Source organism: Alexandromys fortis, unplaced genomic scaffold (genome assembly GCF_014885135.2).
Source record: "Alexandromys fortis isolate MF-2015 unplaced genomic scaffold, M_Fortis_MF-2015_v1.1 scaffold_136, whole genome shotgun sequence".
Lineage (NCBI taxonomy): Eukaryota > Metazoa > Chordata > Mammalia > Rodentia > Cricetidae > Alexandromys > Alexandromys fortis.
This window is the reverse complement of record NW_026068024.1, coordinates 2,645,593-2,662,932: the sequence shown is the minus strand read 5'-3', so window position 1 is coordinate 2,662,932 and position 17,340 is coordinate 2,645,593. Positions and strand designations below refer to the sequence as shown.

Below are 17,340 nucleotides of genomic sequence, written 5' to 3'. Positions count from 1 at the left end.
TTTAGTTTGATGTTGGTTGTTGGCTTGCTGGTATATTGCCAGCCTGGTGTGTGAATCAAGTTCCAGCACAGCCAAAGCTAAAGAGAGAAACTCTTTCTTTAAAAACAAAACAAAACAAAATGCCAGTGTGTGCACTGATGGCATTAAAAGTGTGCCATTTACTGTCTGTCCCAACAATTTTTCTATAAAAGCTTCTAATATTGTTTATATTGTATGAATATGGGTGTTTTACCTACAAGTATGTCTGCTGACAGAGTTTCTGTCCCACCTGGTCCTGCAGTCATTCAGTACCAAAGAAACACACAGAGGTCTACATTAGTCATAAACTGGTTGGCCTATTAGCTCAGGCTTCTTATTAACTCTTAAACTTATATTAGCCCATAATTCTTGTCTGTGTTAACCACATGGCTTGGTACCTTTTATCAGCAAGGCATTCTCATCTTGCTTTCTCTGCATCTGGATGTTGCCTGCAGACTGAGCCTTTCCTCTTCCAGAATTTTCCTGTTCTGGTTGCCCTGCCTAAACTTCCTGCCTGGCTACTGGCCAATTAGCAATTTATAGTCTTGTACCCTGTAAAGATTTGCTACTTGTATTTTAATTCAAAATATGGCATTTAAAATGTTATAAAAACTTAGGACTTTTCATGACAAATGAGAAACATTCACTCCTGGCAGTACCAATTACTTAAAAGGGAAAGCAGTGAAGAGGCTCCTCATGGAGTTTGTTAGCCATGTGGGTAAGAAACTGCTCTTGCCTGGACTGCCTGATATTATGTTGTATAAACCGGACATACAGGACCCACAGAGAAATAATTGCTAAACTTGCCTAAGGAAAGTAAGACCATCCTTTGAGGTTCCTGATTCATGAGTCTGCCAGACATTCTACAGAACATAAAAAAAGTGGCTGACAAACTGCCATCAGGAAAAACTGTTTTTATAATTTCCTGCTTCATGAAAAAAATCTGATGGATACCATGGGCCTGTAGACTAAAGATGGATGGATGCTCCAGTGATACAAACAACAACAACAACAAAAAAAAAAACTTTGGGTCACCGTCCAGGCAACAAGATATCTCTGTCAATTCTAGAGTTTTGAAAGTTGCTTACAATACACTTCCTGTTTACTTAAATAATAATTTATCCTTCTGGGGTCTTTGATAGAGTTAAAAAAATAGATAGTTATAGTCTTCCTTAGTTATAATAAAAGATAAAGTAGATATAAATATAATTGTAAATATTGCTTAATACCTGTTTTGTTATATGTAATTTTACTATATTAAAGTTAAAGCCTTCCTTTTATTTAAACAAAAAGGGGAGATGATGTGGGAAGTCCTTCTATATACGTGTTGCTTTTATTGATTAATAAATAAATAAACTGCTTTGATCCTATAACAGGGCAGAACAGAGCTAGGTGGGGAAAACTAAACTAAATGCTGGGAAAAAGAAGATGAGTTAGTCAGAAGACATGGAGCCACCGCCAGAGACAGACATGCCAAAACTTTGCCAGTAAGCCACAGCCACATGGCAATACACAGATTAATGGAGATGTGTTAATTTAGTATATAAGAGTTGGCCAGAAAGACACTTAAGCTATTGATCAAACAGTATTGCAAATAATTCTGTGTGGTTATTTCAGGAGTCTGGGCAGCCAGGAACACACAAGCCGACTCCCACTACATATGTCTGTCCACTATGTACATCTCCTACAAAATATTTGGAGAAAATACAGCAAAACAAAAGATTCTTGTTCAAGCCCTATTTAGTGCTCCAGTCCCTTCCTGGCCCCCTTGTGGTTGTGTGGGGCCTTGCAACCAGATCTGACCAACCAGCTCAGAAGCAGTGCACATCTCTTCCAGGATGTATTTAATTGCCAATGTGACTTTCTTAGGAGCTATATTTTCCCTCTGGCGTGGTGACCAATGACATTTGAGATGGCAGCTGTTCTGCTGGCCTTGGTTTCAGTGTGATGGTGATGCTCAGAGATCTCTTGCTAACCCCTTATGTAAGTGAAAAATAAATCTGTTACTTTAAACCATTGAGATCTGGGGTTGTTTGTTTTAACAACATAGAGGAGCCAAACATGACTGACAGACATTGACGTATGACGGCAATTACAAATAACCAATGTGTTCTTTCACGTGGGAAAGCCAAAGAAATGATTATGCATGCAGATTATAGATTATGCTGTTGGCAGTGTAAACCGCTCTTGAAGAATATTGAATGAGATAGGGAACCGCTCACCATAGAAAATTATAGAATGTATTAAATAAATGTATACATGAAATTATATAAAAAAACTTTGCACGGTAATTGCTTAGTGGTATTGGTTATTGCAGTATAATTAGAAACACATAAATAATGAGCCATCCCAGATCCAACATGAGTTACGTTCTAGCTGAGGCAGTCCTAAGCTCTGGCTTGTGCTGTCTTGTAGTTACAAGGCAGGGGGTTCTGGGATGCCAACCTCATTTAACATACCTGCAGGGCATGATCAAGTCAGCAACTGACTTGAACATCTTGCCCTTGGTATACGAGAAGCTGTGGGTTTGGAGCTAAATGATGCCACAGAACCCACTGGCCAAAATCCCAGGGTTGCAAGCTTCAGGCAAGGATGTGGGAAGGGCCACCCACCCACACCTACTCACCGACTTGTCCTGAAAGCCCCTGGTTTACGTTGCAGATGCCTCAGCTGCTGACTGGAACCTAGCCTCTCCAACAGCTGATGCAGGGACCCGATGACGCACCCTGGAAGTGTGGGGGAGTAAAGCCAATGGAGCGAGTGTTGATCAACTGGACAGGGGGCCAGATGATGAGCACTTCCTTGGAACTCAGGAAGGGAGAGGTAATCACTCCATACTGTCTCTCTACAGACATCCTGCAAGACCCGGCAGTGAGTTTCACTTGTCACCTGCTGTGGTCAGCTTTCTCACCCACCTTCTACTTTGTCACCTTCCTCCACAGGATCTGACTCCTCCAGCAAAGCGTGTGAAGGACTGGCTCGGAGAACCAGCAATGTGCCGTCTGTGAAGTGACTCCTATGTTCTACTCTCTGCCGTCCTAACTGCAGTGCACAGCCCTGTCCCCTCCAGCATCAACTCCAGCCCATTCTAGGAAGAAGCAGAGGTGAGGAGGTGACACAGCCTGAGCACAACAATGGAGGTGCTAGTATATGACTGCCTAAATCTTGGCAACGCTCTCAGGATTTTAGATGCCTTGTTACAGGTTTTCGACATACAGAGACAAGAATAGAATATATACATATACATATATATATATATATATATATATATATATATATATATATATATACCACTTCTGAAAACCCTACACTAGCTAGAAGGCTTGCTGGTCAAGCATGGATAGCTGTGCCGGCTAGTTTGATGTCACCTTGACCCAAGCTACCGTCACTTTGGAACAGGGAATTTGGGTGGAGAAAACGCCTTCGGTAGATGGGTCTGTGGGCAAGCCTGTGGGGACATTTTCTTGACTGCTGGTTAGTGTAAGAGGGGCCCACATCACTAGTAGTGGTATCACCCTGGGCTGGTGGGCATGGGTGCTATAAGAAGGCAGGCTGAGGGCTGGAGAGTTGGCTCAGAGGTTAAGAGCATTGACTGTTCTTCCAGATGTTCTGAGATCAATGCCACAGCAACCACGTGGTAGCTCACAATCATCTATAATGAGATCTGGTGCCCTCTTCTGGTGTGCAGGCAAACATGCAGACAGAATACTATATGCATAGCAAAATAAATCTAAAAAACAAAGCGGGGGGGGGGGGGGGGGGGGGGGGGGGAGAAGAAGGCAGACCGAGTAAGCCTCGAACAAGCAAATCAGTAAGACCCGTTTCACAGTGACTTCTACTTCAGTTCCTGCCTCAGACTTCCGGCCCTGGCTTTCTAGGGTGACAGAGTGTGACCTAAGTAAGAGTTGTAAGATAAAATGAAGCGCTTCCTCCCAAGTTATTTGTAGTTACAGCGTTTCTCCAGAGCAACAAGACTCCTAGGGTAAGAGCTTTGCCATTGCTCTGCTGTAGGGACGTTTCTTTGCTTTTCTGTAGATGGCTTCCGACACATTCAAGCCATTACAAAGCCAGCACTACCAATCAGCCGCGTCTCCCTGGCACAGGGATACGTTTCCGTTTCTCCGGGCCCCTGGCTGGCTCTCAAGACCTTCGGCTCTGGCATGGTCTGCGCCAGCTCTGGAGTGGAGCCTTCTGCAATGGTCGAGCCAGACTCCCGTGTGGGTGTCCTGTTAGCTGGGAGCCACCTGCTCACCGACTCTTGGCCTGCCTTCACTTCCTGACAACTGAGCTTGTGCGGGTAACTCTGGCCCTTAGGTACTGACCTTTGGCCTATGGCAGATCTTCTCAGCTCCCACGTTTTTCCTAGGCTAGTAACCCCTAGCTGCCTGGTTCCCGGAAGGAGACGCTGTTTTGAGAGGCTGTGAGACTTTTAAGTGATGGGACCCAGTGGGAGGAGTGTGGGTCTGGAGTTGAGGGCAGGTACTGAATATTAGAGCCCACCCTCTCTTCTGGCCCTGTTGCTCAGGTTCCTGGTCCCTTGAGAAGCGAACAGGAGCATTTTACCCCGCCATCATGCCTTCCCTGGCATGACAGGCTAGAGAATAGCTGCTCAAATGTAAACCTAAATACATTTTTCCTCATCCAAGTCTCTTCTAATCAGGTGTTGGGTCAGATCAATGAACAACGCAATGATTGCATGTTGTACAGGCCAACCAAGTCGGGCCGGTGGTGGCACGTGCTTTTAATCCCAGCACTTGGGAAGCAGAGACAGATGAATCTCTGTGAGTTTGAGGCCAGGCTGGTCGACAGAGCAAGTTCCAGGACAGCCAGGGCTACAAGGGAAGCCCTGTCTTACAAAAACAAAACAAAACAATAACAACAACAAAAGTCACTCAATGCCTTGAATTCATTCGTCAGTCCTGTTATTCCTTTCATAACAAAAATAACTATGGACTTTTTAATTCTTAAATGACATTTATTTATTTATTTTGTGCATGTGTGTGTACGTGCATGTGTGTGTACGTGCATGTGTGTGTGTGTGCACGCGTGTGCAAATGTGCATGCCACAGTAAACATATGAAGATCAAAGGACAACCCACCGGAGCTGGTTTTCGCCCTGTACCTTGTGGGTCCTTGGGATGATGAGGTCATCATCTTTGGCATTCGGTGCCTTTGCCCACTGAGTCTCTATAGACATTAATTTTAATGTGGCTTCAGAACCTTATACTAGCGATGGCCTCCCAAACTCAGGGCCATTTCTCGCAATCAGGCACAGTCTGTGTTTGTTGAGAAAATGAGTAAGGCTTGCTCATACACAGTAACCTGGCTCAAGAATGGAGGCTTACATCTTAGTTCATTTCTCCAAAAGGGTTTTGAAAACCTCAGGGCCATCTTGAGACCGTGGATTCCCCATCACTGCTATAAGGACTTGAGAGGTGAGGAAGGCAGCAGGGTTTAATTGGATGCTAAGTGCACACACGAAGAACCCAGCCTTCTCAACCAGCTTGTAAGTCTTCAGAGATTCCCCCAAATAATTGGGATTTCATTTATATCTGGGTTCTTCTCAGATTTATTTGATTTGATTTCATGTGTTCGTGCGAGTGCCTGCATGTCTGTGTTTGCCCCACAGGCATGCCTGATGCCCAGAGGAGCCAGAGGAGACTATCTACAACTGGAGTTATAGGCAGTCGAAAGCTGTCTGATGTGGGTGCTGGGAACTGAACCCGGGTCCTCTGAAAGAACAGAAAGTGCCCTTAATCTCTGAGTCAGCTGTCCCGGCACTACACTTTACAAAGAAACTGAATTATCTAAACTTTAGGATGTCAATTTAAAAATTATTCCTGATTTTTCTTTCTGTAGAATTCTATTCTTGTTTTAGGGAGAGTCTCTTCAACAATCTTAGATAGAATAATCTCACCATAAAAATAGTGACTAATAGTATTATTGTTGTTGTTACCTATATTTACTATGTATTTTACATTTACTATGTGCTTTAGCAAGTACAGTGAAATTCAAAGCTCAAGAAACCCAATTTCATTGAGAAATCTATTGATCTTAAACTAGCAAAGAAATCTACAAGGCAGTTTGTGTATATTACTCTAAGGATATTACATTCATATATACATATTTTAGCTTAAAAAACTATATGCATACCTTGAAAAGCAATCTGGAATAAACAGATTTCACTGCCAGTGCCTATATAATCAAAGTCCGTGAACGAAGATAATATACATGATGATAACTAATACTGAATATGCTAAGCACAAGGTCTGGATTTGCAGGTTTTTGAGTCCATGTGGTGATGTACGCCATACATTTTCACCTTTTTTTTTTTAATATCTAAGAGTGGCTATCAAAACATGGAGCTCCCGTGTCCCCACCAGCACATTCGCACGCCAGGCCCACCCACCTACAGCATTGTGGAAAGAACAGAATTAATGGGAATTTTTGAAGTGTTCTAAATTTTCAGGAAGAAAGTCATTGCATCAGCCTTTCTCTTCTAGCAGCGTACACAGATCCCCAAGGAGAAAAGCGTTCTGTCTCCCTTCACCTATTCACCCCTGATGCAATCCTCCAACCCCCAAGTTCACTGGAGGAACAATGCTCTTGACTCAGATGACAGCTATTTGCAAAACATTTCTTGAGACTTCCTGTCTTAAGACCTGTTGCCTGCAGACTAACCTAAATATTTGGCACTTTCGTGGAGTCCAGGCAACAGAAGGGACAGTCATGTTGGTCTCTCTCTGTGTTAATAACCCATCGATGAGTCATATTTACCAGTGTGGGAACAAGTAAAAGGCAGATGATGGTTTACAAAGAAATAAGGACAGAACAAGCTAGGCCTCCTTATATCCTCCTCCTTCTCTGATCAAGACTATATTCTTCACAAACGCTGCCCCAAACCTCCAAGACCACAAAGCCACGTACTTCATTCGGTACCATGGCAGTAACTGTCCGTGTATATTCCAGTTATCTCCGGGGCTGTGCAGGACCCAGGGCTGCCTGCATGAGAAGGCTGCTTGCCCCTTCATGGTATTTTCTAGAAGCCATAAGTTATTTTTATTTTCCTGCATTTGACAAGCGAGGGTTTTGATGAACCCACTGGTTGTAGTTGCCTGGGTAGCAGCAAGCAGCGTCCTGCCGTCAGAAGGTGTTCTCAGACTGGTGCTGATGCTGTAGTTGCTGTTTGTTCCTCACTCCAACTCACTTCTTATAAGGTGGACTAGACCCCATATCGCATTGTTTTTGTTGTTGCTGTGTTTTTAGTTTTGTTTGGTTTTTTGTTTTGTTTTTTTTTGTTTTTGTTTGGTTTTTCGAGACAGGGTTTCTCTCTAAGAGTCCTGCCTGTCCTGGAACTCACTTTGTAGACCAGGCTGGCCTCAAACTCACTGAGCTCCACCTGCCTCTGCCTCCCGAGTCCTGGGATTAAAGGTGTGCCCAACTATGCCATTGTTGTTTTTAACATAGGGTCTTGCTATGCATCCTAGCCTGTACTCACACTTCTCTCTGTCTCTCAGGGTCTGAGGTTGCAGGCATGTCTTTCTAGACCCGCAGCTTTTTGTTGAGTATTAGACAAGGATGGGAGAAAGAAGGGCTGAAGCAGAGGCGTTGCAAATATCCCCATAGCGTGCCTCAGTGGAAGATGTTTGGATTATTTCTACATCTCCTTCTGAGGCAGCATACCACCCCTCATTGTGAATGATCAGTGTCTTTGTTCTCCGGCTAGCAGATGGCCAGCTCCAAAACTCTTAATCAGCCCATTTAAGCTCTAGACGACGATGTCGCTCATTTGATAAGAAGCGAAGAACGATATCCAGCCTGCCAGGCAGCCCTTGCAAATGGTGTGTTAGTGACATTGCCAGCACCACAGACATCTTTTTACTTGACCATTGCATTCATGTGCAAGTCAGAGCAGAAGTTCGTGTTCCTCACGTCTTTCTAACGCCTCCTAAAATGGTGTGAAATCTGGTAAGAGATCGGTCTTGGGAACCTCTCAAAACAAGAGCCAAGGGCTAACTAGCTGTGCATTCTCTGCTCCCGCTGGGAATCCTTTAAGATTCTGTAGACCTCTGGGAGATGGAAACATCTCTGTACAATGAAGGGTTTTCTGTCCACTCATCCAGGGTTTGGACTGGAAGAACACCTCACCCTCAGGACAGAATAGCACAGAAGTTCATCACCCTCTTGTGTCGTGAGGAAGACATGTTGGTGCTTTTGGATGTGAAATATGTAAAAGAGATCTGACATACCGGTCTGGAGGCTATGTTAATTTGGGCGATGGTGTTGGATGAGCCCTCCAAAGCAGGCTCTGTATGGAAGACCGTTTTTATGCACACGGGCATGTGGATCAATCCCTTCTTCTACAGGGGCTTTCTGACCAGCTTCCCTGGTGAGCCACCAGCAGACTCCTCACACATGTAAGAGCTCAGAAGATTCTCTTTGCTTTTCCAAAATACGATGCATTCAGTTTTCTAGGGGCAGCCTCCTTGTGTTTTCTTTGCTATCAGTCTTCAGTGGAGCAAGGAGTGTGATGAAAAACTGGTAGTATCCTAGGATCTGAGCAGTGGTACAAGGATGGTTGCTTTTGCTGGCAGAGGCTGCAGAGCTTGGAGCTGGCCAAAGCACATACAGTACAGGTCTCAGAATCAAAACCAGACAGGTGACTTGATTCCTGTGCCAGTCCAAACGCCTGGATGGAGACATTTGGAGCACTCATTTTTTTATTTGTTCTCTTAAGACATGTTCACTTAAAGTTAATTATCTGTTGGGTACTATGTTAATTAGTTATGAACAGCTTGGCACAACCTAGACAGAACCTCAGCTGAGGGACTGCCTAGATCGTATTAACCCGTGGCTGTGTTTGTGAGGACTGTCCTGGTTGGTGCTTGATGTTAGAGGGCCCAGCCCACCATGGGTGGCACTATCTCCAGGTAGGTGAGTATGAACCTTGAAGACATTGAGCTGAGCATGACCCAGTGAGCAAGCCCACAGAAAGCGTGTTTTCTGCCTTGATTCCTGCTTGAGTTCCTGCCCTGGCTTCCTTCAGTGATGAAGTATGACCCGGAAGTGTAAGCTGAATAAACCCTTACCTTCCCTAAACTGATTTTGGTCAAAGTGTTTTAGCACAAAAACAGAGAAGCAAACTAAAATGGGCACTATTAGATGATGGAGGTGGGTCTTGGATCTTATCTGTTGCTTTCATTGGTTAACTAATAAAGAAACTGCCTAGGCCCATTTAATAGGCCAACCCTTAGGTGGGTGGAGAAAACAGAACAGAATGCTGGGAGAAAGAAGTTGAGTCAGGAGTCGCCATGATTCTCCCACTCCAGACAGACGCAGGTTAAGATCTTCCCTGGTAAGCCACCTCGTGGGCTACACAGATTATTAGAAATGGGTTAGATTAATATGTAAGAGCTAGCCAATAAGAGGCTGGAACTAATGGGCCAAGCAGTGTTTAAAAGAATACAGTTTCCGTGTAATTATTTTGGGCTATAAGCTAGAGCTAGCTGGCGGCCGGGAGCTGGGGCGGCAGGGAAGTGGCCCGCAGCTCCACACAACAATTAAAGGTTCATGTATGCATTAAAAAGGGGGAACAAACATTGTCCTTTGTGGGGTTTACATTTGGTAAGGAGGAGACAATCGCCAAGGAATGTGCCAACAGGCAAGGGCGTCCCACCAGCAGGCAGTCCCCTGCAGCAGGCTGATATTCCAGCTTGCATGGGCATGACAGTTGAATAAGCCAAGTCAGTCCAGAGCCCGTGTTTGTTCCAATTTCTCCCCTTGTGGAACATAGGTCAGGATGTCTGGGTTCGGATACTTTGATTTCCAAATGCAAAAACTGATCCCTGATCTGAACGCAAAGCTGTTCTCGCTCCAGCATGGAAGATCTCTGGGCGTTTTTTGATGGTGTCACATTTCAAAAGCCTGGTGCTCAAGCAGGATGACTGCCCCCACCATGAGCTCCAGTCCCAGGACATCCTGGTTCTGGCCCAGCTCTGCCATGAGATGTAGATCCAAAGGCAGGGTGCTTAACCTCGGGGAACCCCAGCCTGTTCACCTGGAAAATGATTGGAGCTCATTTTAAAAATACAATATTTGTATTAATACGTTGGGAATTTTATACATGAATATAATGTGAACATATTAACTCCTCTTAGATCCACTTCCCATACTTCACCTCTTCCCAACTTCAGGTCCTGTTTTTTGGTGTGTGTGTGTGTGTGTGTGTGTGTGTGTGTGTGTGTGACACCAACCCAACCCAGTTCGTGCTGTTCCTATAATCATGAGTATAGGCCCATTCCCTGGCACATCAGTTGACCTACCATGGGTTATGACTCTCCTTCCCCAAGAAGCCACCTGCTCCTCAGCTAAGGGTGAGAACTCGTGAGCCCCTCTTGCTCCAAGCTGGAATATTGACTAGATTGGTCTTGCATAGGAAAGCTCCTTTTTTCTTCTGATCATATTATTTTTAAAAAAAAATCTCATTTCTTAAAGTGGCCTTAGCAATATAAATACAATATAAAGTTCATGGTTATAAAAGATGCCTGGAACAAAAGCAGCTAAGTGAAGGAAGGGGTTTGCTTGGCTTACACAGGCAAGTTACACGGGAGTGTGTGCTCCGTTTTGTTTATTTGCCACAACAACCTCGTTCTTCACTGAATACAATCGTGTGCTTCTTCCACACCCTTTCCTGCGTATTGGATTCTCAGAAATTTTAGGATCTCTTCCAATGTGGAAGTGATTTCTTACTAATAAAGAAACTGCCTAGGCCCATTTGATAGGCCAACCCTTAGGTAGGTGGAGAAAACAGAACAGGATGCTGGGAGAAAGAAGCTGAGTCAGGGAGTCGCCATAATTCTCCCACTCCAGACAGACGCAGGTTAAGATCTTCTCTGGTAAGCCACCTCGTGGGCTACACAGATTATTAGAAATGGGTTAGGTCAATTTGTAAGAGCTAGCCAGTAAGAGGCTGGAACTTATGGGCCAGGCAGTGTTTAAAAGAATACAGTTTCCGTGTAATTATTTCAGGCATAAGCTAGCCATGCGGGCGGCCGGGTGCCGGGGACGCAGCCCCGCCGCTCTTATCACTACATTCCAATAGTTCTATCACAATTTGAGCTCTTTCCTTTTTTCCTTTCTTACCCCATATCAATGTTCTTCGTGTTGCTTACCCATGAGAACCCAGTATGATATAAATTGTAAGTGGTACTTAATACCTATTATCTATTTTGCGTGATTGTTTCTGAAACCACATAACCTAATGTCATCACCTGAAGATGGACACTTGAAAGAAATCCCGCACTAGCTCAGAACTAAGAATAATAGAGGGTTATTTATTTAGGGGTAGACTTACAAAAACAATATCCTCTGCTGGAATGGAGAACCGCAACTGAATCCCACAGTCGGAAAAGAGGCCAGATGCATGCTTTAGTCGGCATTTATAGTTAAGAGGCCACGCCCAAGTGGGCAGGTAACTTAAAGGCTACTGGCTGTAGGATTTCCTACAGCAATCACCTTTATCCGAAATGAAGGGAGAGTGATCCACCGAGGGTTGGGAAGTTTTCTTGAGATTGTCTTCTCCGGCTCCAAACTCATAAATGCTCTTCCAGCTAGCTCAACTGGTATGAAGAGGAAAGCAACGGGGAGGGGGAGAAAAGGGGAGGGGGGAAGGAAGGGAAGGGGAGAGAAACCACCAGTAAAGGAATAGGAAAAATTAAACTCAGGAGCTATTAGTTTCACCCTCTTTCCTTGAAAAAAGAAAAAGAAGTGTATTCAGACCCACGGAAAGTATACAGTATTGCAATTCATATTGTCCGCTTTAGTGAGACCACAGAGCTGATAAAAACAATGCTTCCTGTTTTCACCATCACAATGTTATTATCTGGGTCTATTTAGGAAGCGGTGGGATGGCAGCAGCTCTCCAGTCTTCCATTCTGAAGTTAGGTACTGGGTTCAGGGTCAAGGGCAGGGCAGGCGCCCCCCCCCCAGCTCAAGGTCAAAGCCTGCCTAAGACTAACCCAAAGGCTCAGGTCCCAGAAGAGGTGAAAGTTAATTCACAAATTCCTTGGCGATAAATCCTGTCTCTGGACTTCTAAATAGCCCATTCTATTTTCAAGTAAGGTCAAGTTCGGAAGCTGAATTCAGGACAAGAAAGATCCAATAATACTCTTGGCTGGAAAGGCTGCCATTCATCAGCAGACCACATGCCTGGGTGCTCGCCGGCTTACCTCGATTCATGACCATTTTGGGGAAGGTATGATGTCTGTCTAAAGCCCCGGCTTTGCTCCTGAGGCTCCGGTGCCCCAGCCAGAAATTGTGGGCAGTTGATCCTCGGTGGAGGTAACCTCTGCAGGGGCAGCTTTAGCTCCATGGCGGCGGTTGCCAAGAGGCTTTACACTCAATCACATCCATTGACAAGCTGGAAGCTGCTAGGTCACTGGCTGAAAGCCTCAGCCAGGTTATTTATGAGTTGCTACAACTTCGGGACTTTGTTTCATGCAAAGATCTGAAGGACTGGAATGGTTTTATTCAGAGAGACGGAGATTGGAAAGAGCTGTCGGGTACTTACAAATTCTTCCAGTTACAATGATCTCTAACACTTGAGCAAATAGTTACATAAGTCTATTCAACTTCCAGGATCTTGCCCTCCCCCTGAGCCACTTCCATGGAGTAGCACGCCCCCAACCGCAATCATTCTGAAACTCATAAATCTCGCAGGCAGCTTCTCCATCTCCTCTCTTTAAGACCAGCTTGCCAAAACTGAGCGAGGACTACTTGTCAGCTGGCGTTACCGGGTGCTGTTCCTTTTCTTTGGTTTTTAAAAAATAACAACTAGTAATAGACATACTAATGTAGAAAGAGGGAACCTCACAGGACCCTCACCCCTAGACAAAGAACTATAGCAACTGACTGCCAGGAAGGCAGAGCTCATTCCCCCCAAGGGCTGAGCCCCTAGCTGGTCATCCAACACCAAGTGATCAGCCCTGACATCATAACCACACAAGTAGCACTAAAGGACTCAGCAAGGTGTGTGTGTGCGTGTGTGTGTGTGTGTGTGTGTGTGTGTGTGTGTGTGTAATAAGCAAAGAAAAAGAGACCATGAATTTGAGAGGACATGAGGAAAGGGCATGAGAGGGGTGAGAGGGAGGGAAGGGAAGGGAGGAAATGAGGCAACGCACCTTAACTTTAAAAGGGTTCCCAGTTCTAAAGTAAGCCCTTTTCTGCCTTTATTTCCATCTTAAACACTTTGAGAGTGTTGTATAGCGTTTGCTTTTGTAGGAATGATCTCTACAACCTTTCCACCGTGCTGATGTAAACCTCTACACCCTCAGACAAAGGCCTGGGTTTCCCCTCCCCTCCCCTGGTCATCCTGCCGTCCCTGTTCTGCTTTCTAGAGGTCTGAATATTCACACAGCGATCACAGAAGCCAGAGAGGGAGATAGTCCCCATGACCTTGGCGTTATAAATGGTCGTGAGCTGCCACGTGGGTGCCAGGGACCAAATCTGGGTCCCCTGAAAGAGCATCAGTGCTGCTTGCGTGGTCACTCTCATACCTTGCTGTGAATCAGACCACACAGCGTAAGTCAGGGGTTCTCAACCTTCCTACAACCCTTCCGTAGAGTCCCTCGGGCTGGGGTGACCTTCAGTCACAAGTTTACTTTTGTTGCTACTTCATAACTGTAATTTTGCTACTGTTGTGACCCACAGTTGAGAACCTCCCGTGTAGGTCTTCCCGTGTCTGGATTAGCATAGTGTTCTCACAGTTCATTTTGTAGCGTGTGGCGGGATTTCCTCTTTGAACGGCTGAATGACACTCCATAGCGTCTGCAGGCCACATTCTGTTTACTCACCTGTTGGTCAGCATTCAGGGCGAGTCAACCTCTTGACTGTTTTAACACTGAGACGTGAGTGTCCAAATCTCTTAGAAATCCCGTTTTCAGTTATTTTGAATAAATATCCAGACATGGGGTTGCTGGCTCACACGATAATTTTACTTTAAAGTTTTGGGAAACGCCATACTGTGTCAGATAGCTTTTGTGTGCTTTATGCTTCTACCAACCTCCAGCCCCCACTTCTGCTCAGCTCTGCCAGCTGTGTCATCTGCCCTTGTTCTATTGAAGAGCAAAGGAGCCAGGCAATTTCAAGTAATTCAGTTAAACAGTCTATCAAATCAGTCATGTGTGTTGCTATCTTTCTGACATGGGTTTATTCCTTGTTCCATAACAGAAAACTCTCTAGCTTCACACACACACACACACACACACACACACGCACATATACACAAACACATACACACATACACATATACACGCACATACACACACATGCACACACACAGAGGGAGAATCAGCATACACAGACCTCTGATGCAGCAATTCAACAATGACAAATACTCTGGCACCAAGTACATGTATGAGAAAGTTCATGGCAACTTTACCCACAGTGCAAAGCTAGAGACTTTGAGTTCCATCAGTGGATAAACAAACCACAGTTTAGTTACACAGCACAGTGCTAAAGAGGCATGAAAAGTGAGCTTCTGCTGCTGTGACTGCACACATGAAGTTCATACAGACCATGTCATGTGTGGAGGTGAGGTCCAGAGTGCTGTGCGTGGCAGGAGTCTGTTTGTATCAAGTTTAAGATGGGGAAACTGTGGAGCGAGGTTAGTATGATTCCTAGCATTAGCTAGTAGGGAGCAGAATTCTTTGGGATTCACCAGTTGGTGGTGGCACACGCCTTTAATCCCAGCACTTGGGGGACAGAGGCAGGTGGATCTCTGAGTTTGAGGCCATCCTGGCCTACAGAGTGCGTTCCAGGATACAGGACAGCCAGGACTAACCAGGAGACCCTGTCTTGAAATGTCAAAAAAAATTATTTGAGAGTCTATAAATACGTCATTTCTCTACCTGGGTAACAGTTGCATGAGTATAGATATATATGTTTGTGAAAATTAATTATAATATGAAATAATTTAAATCTGCATGCTTTTATTTATAAAAGTTATAATTCCGAGGAAATAAAAGATTAAGCCTTAGCAAGAAGACCCATTTGTTCTAATAAAAATATCCCTTTATATTTAAAAGATGCTAATACCAAAAAAATAAAAAATAAAAATCAACTAGCAAATGAATTTGGGAAGTATTGGAGAGAAGGAAAAAAATTCCAAGCTTAGAATTGACATGAATCTTCCAACGGGTCAGAGTAATGGGGGGGGGGGTGCAGAGACAATGTAACAAACTTATTCACTCTGTAGGTAACCCCCACACACACCAACCCTAACCCTAACCCACCCCCTCCACCCCCGGCAGTCAACTAGCAAGTGAATTGGAAATGTGAAGGTTATTTACCGGCTCCTAACTTACTCTAAATGTATCAATTTTAAGAGCTAAGCCCCATCGCTCAGCTGTCATTGCCAGCAACCGACTGAGGCTTCACCTCCAGTTTAGATTTGCAGCTCTGCGGTGTTGGGCGTCCAGTGGGGTTTGTTTGTGTTCATTCCGATTGCACCGAGGCGATCCGGTGACGTCAGGGGAGCATTGGAAAGCAAGCGACCGCTGAAAGATAAGTGTGCTACATAACTCAGCTCTAAATAGATCCTGTCAACTCTTCAATATTAAAGAAAGTGCTGCCTCGTGAAGTCACCCTAATTTATAGGTAGGGCTCTTTATTAGTGATAATAACAAGACTCTGTCTAGATTTCAAGACATAAAATAAGCCATACAATAAATCCTAGTTTAATTAGCCTGTGTTTTCCATTGTAAAAGGCCTTGGCTACTAGCGCTTATCCTCGAATAGACAATTAAACGGCACCGGGTTTCTCCAGGATCAGAAAATACACACAATAAAGGCAGACTTACTCTGGGCGTGTGGAGCCAGGTGCAACCAGGGTCTCTCCTCTCCGCACCCTGTCCCACCACTGGCAAGCGTCACTACACAATTATAGTCTCTCCACTGTCCCTGACGCCGTGCTTGCCTTATGTGTTCCTGGCCAGGTCATTAGAAATGGGTCCATCCTATCTAAATCAGACCCCAACTCTCGCAAAACCTTCCAGAAACTTTATCTCGCTCGAAATAAAATCCAGAGTCCTTATAATGAATTAGGATCTCTTATTTCGTCGACCCACTAGCCTGGCTCTTCCTTAGCCAACTGGCCCATACTGGTGGGCTAGTCCCTGGATACCTATGCCACAATGACGCTAGCACGCTGCTTCCTCCGTCCCTCTCTCCAGTCATTTTGGAGAATTTACGACCGTTCTAGACCCTTCAAGCAGTATCTAATTTTCAGGGCTTTCTTTAAAAAAGAAAAACTTTGATTTATTGTACTTTTCCACACTTTGAGCACCCTCGGTGCTTTAGATATAAATGTGTTACGCCTCTAGTCCGCGAGCGCCCCCTGCTGGACAGAAGCGACAGTAATTTATTAACACGTCCCTGCCTTCTAATTACCCTCCTAGGTACGTGGCCCGGGTGTGCAGGACATACTTACGAATTAATCACATAAGAAATGATGTCACAACAAGGAAAGATAGTGAGACTCATGGGCATTTTTAATTTAGGAATGGGAATCAGATATTCTAGGTTACAGCTTTTCTTCAAAACAGTCAAGTTTCCGTGAACAGGTGTTTATAACCATTTACGATGCCCTGACATGTCTGTGAGGCCCCACTCAGCTTTGATCCTACTTGTAATAATAATTTGGTAGATTAGCATATTTTTGTCTCCCAGACTCGGTGAGGAACAGCAAGCCTACCTACACCAGGATCACAGGGCCGCTGGCGTGGCTCAGATGGAGCAAGGGGCTCCTTGGGGTTTCCTGATATCCACCATCTGCTATGATTTCTCCTTCCTTACCGTTCAGATAAACATAAGGACTCACAATAATGCCTCACTGTCTGCACCAGGGGACAGCGAACCGTGACATATGTACCAAATCCACGCCAGCTGCCTGGTTTTGTACAGTCCAAAAGTTAACAGTAATTTTCGCATCATAAAGAATTGAAAGACAGAGGAAAATGTGAGCCGGGCAAAGTTGCCCATGATGCTTTGCACGACGGGTCTGGCTGGCTGGGTCTGACTTTGGGAAAGGGAATGGGATCTCTGAAAAGTAGCCAGGACACACGTAAATGCGGAGACATCATCTTGCTTTTCTCACACAGGCGGAAGTGAGTGGCTTCTGCCATGCCCAGGTGGCATGACCCTGGTACAAAAGATAGAATCCTTCCTGTGAACAGGAACCTTGAGCTTCAAAACTGAAAAGAAAAATGTAAATAAGGCAATTTTTTTCAATTACTAGAAGGCACAACTTGGAAAAGAGGAAACCAA

General features: G+C 44.8%; 2 long non-coding RNA genes across 4 annotated transcripts in view; both read right to left on the bottom strand.

Moving 5' to 3' along the window:
* Positions 1 to 9,031: 9,031 nt before the first annotated feature.
* Positions 9,032 to 12,351, bottom strand: LOC126514561 (uncharacterized). The gene is made up of 3 exons (XR_007595609.1): positions 12,246 to 12,351; positions 11,372 to 11,636; positions 9,032 to 10,075 (listed from the first exon to the last, which is right to left on the bottom strand). It is a non-coding gene; the product is annotated as an uncharacterized lncRNA (long non-coding RNA).
* Positions 12,352 to 16,664: 4,313 nt separating this feature from the next.
* LOC126514571 (uncharacterized) overlaps positions 16,665 to 17,340 on the bottom strand; it is a 39,217-nt gene continuing 38,541 nt past the window's right edge. For all 3 annotated transcript variants that reach the window (XR_007595613.1, XR_007595611.1, XR_007595612.1), the window contains one exon: positions 16,665 to 17,267. This is a non-coding gene — a long non-coding RNA (uncharacterized lncRNA). The remainder of the gene's footprint in view (positions 17,268 to 17,340) is intronic.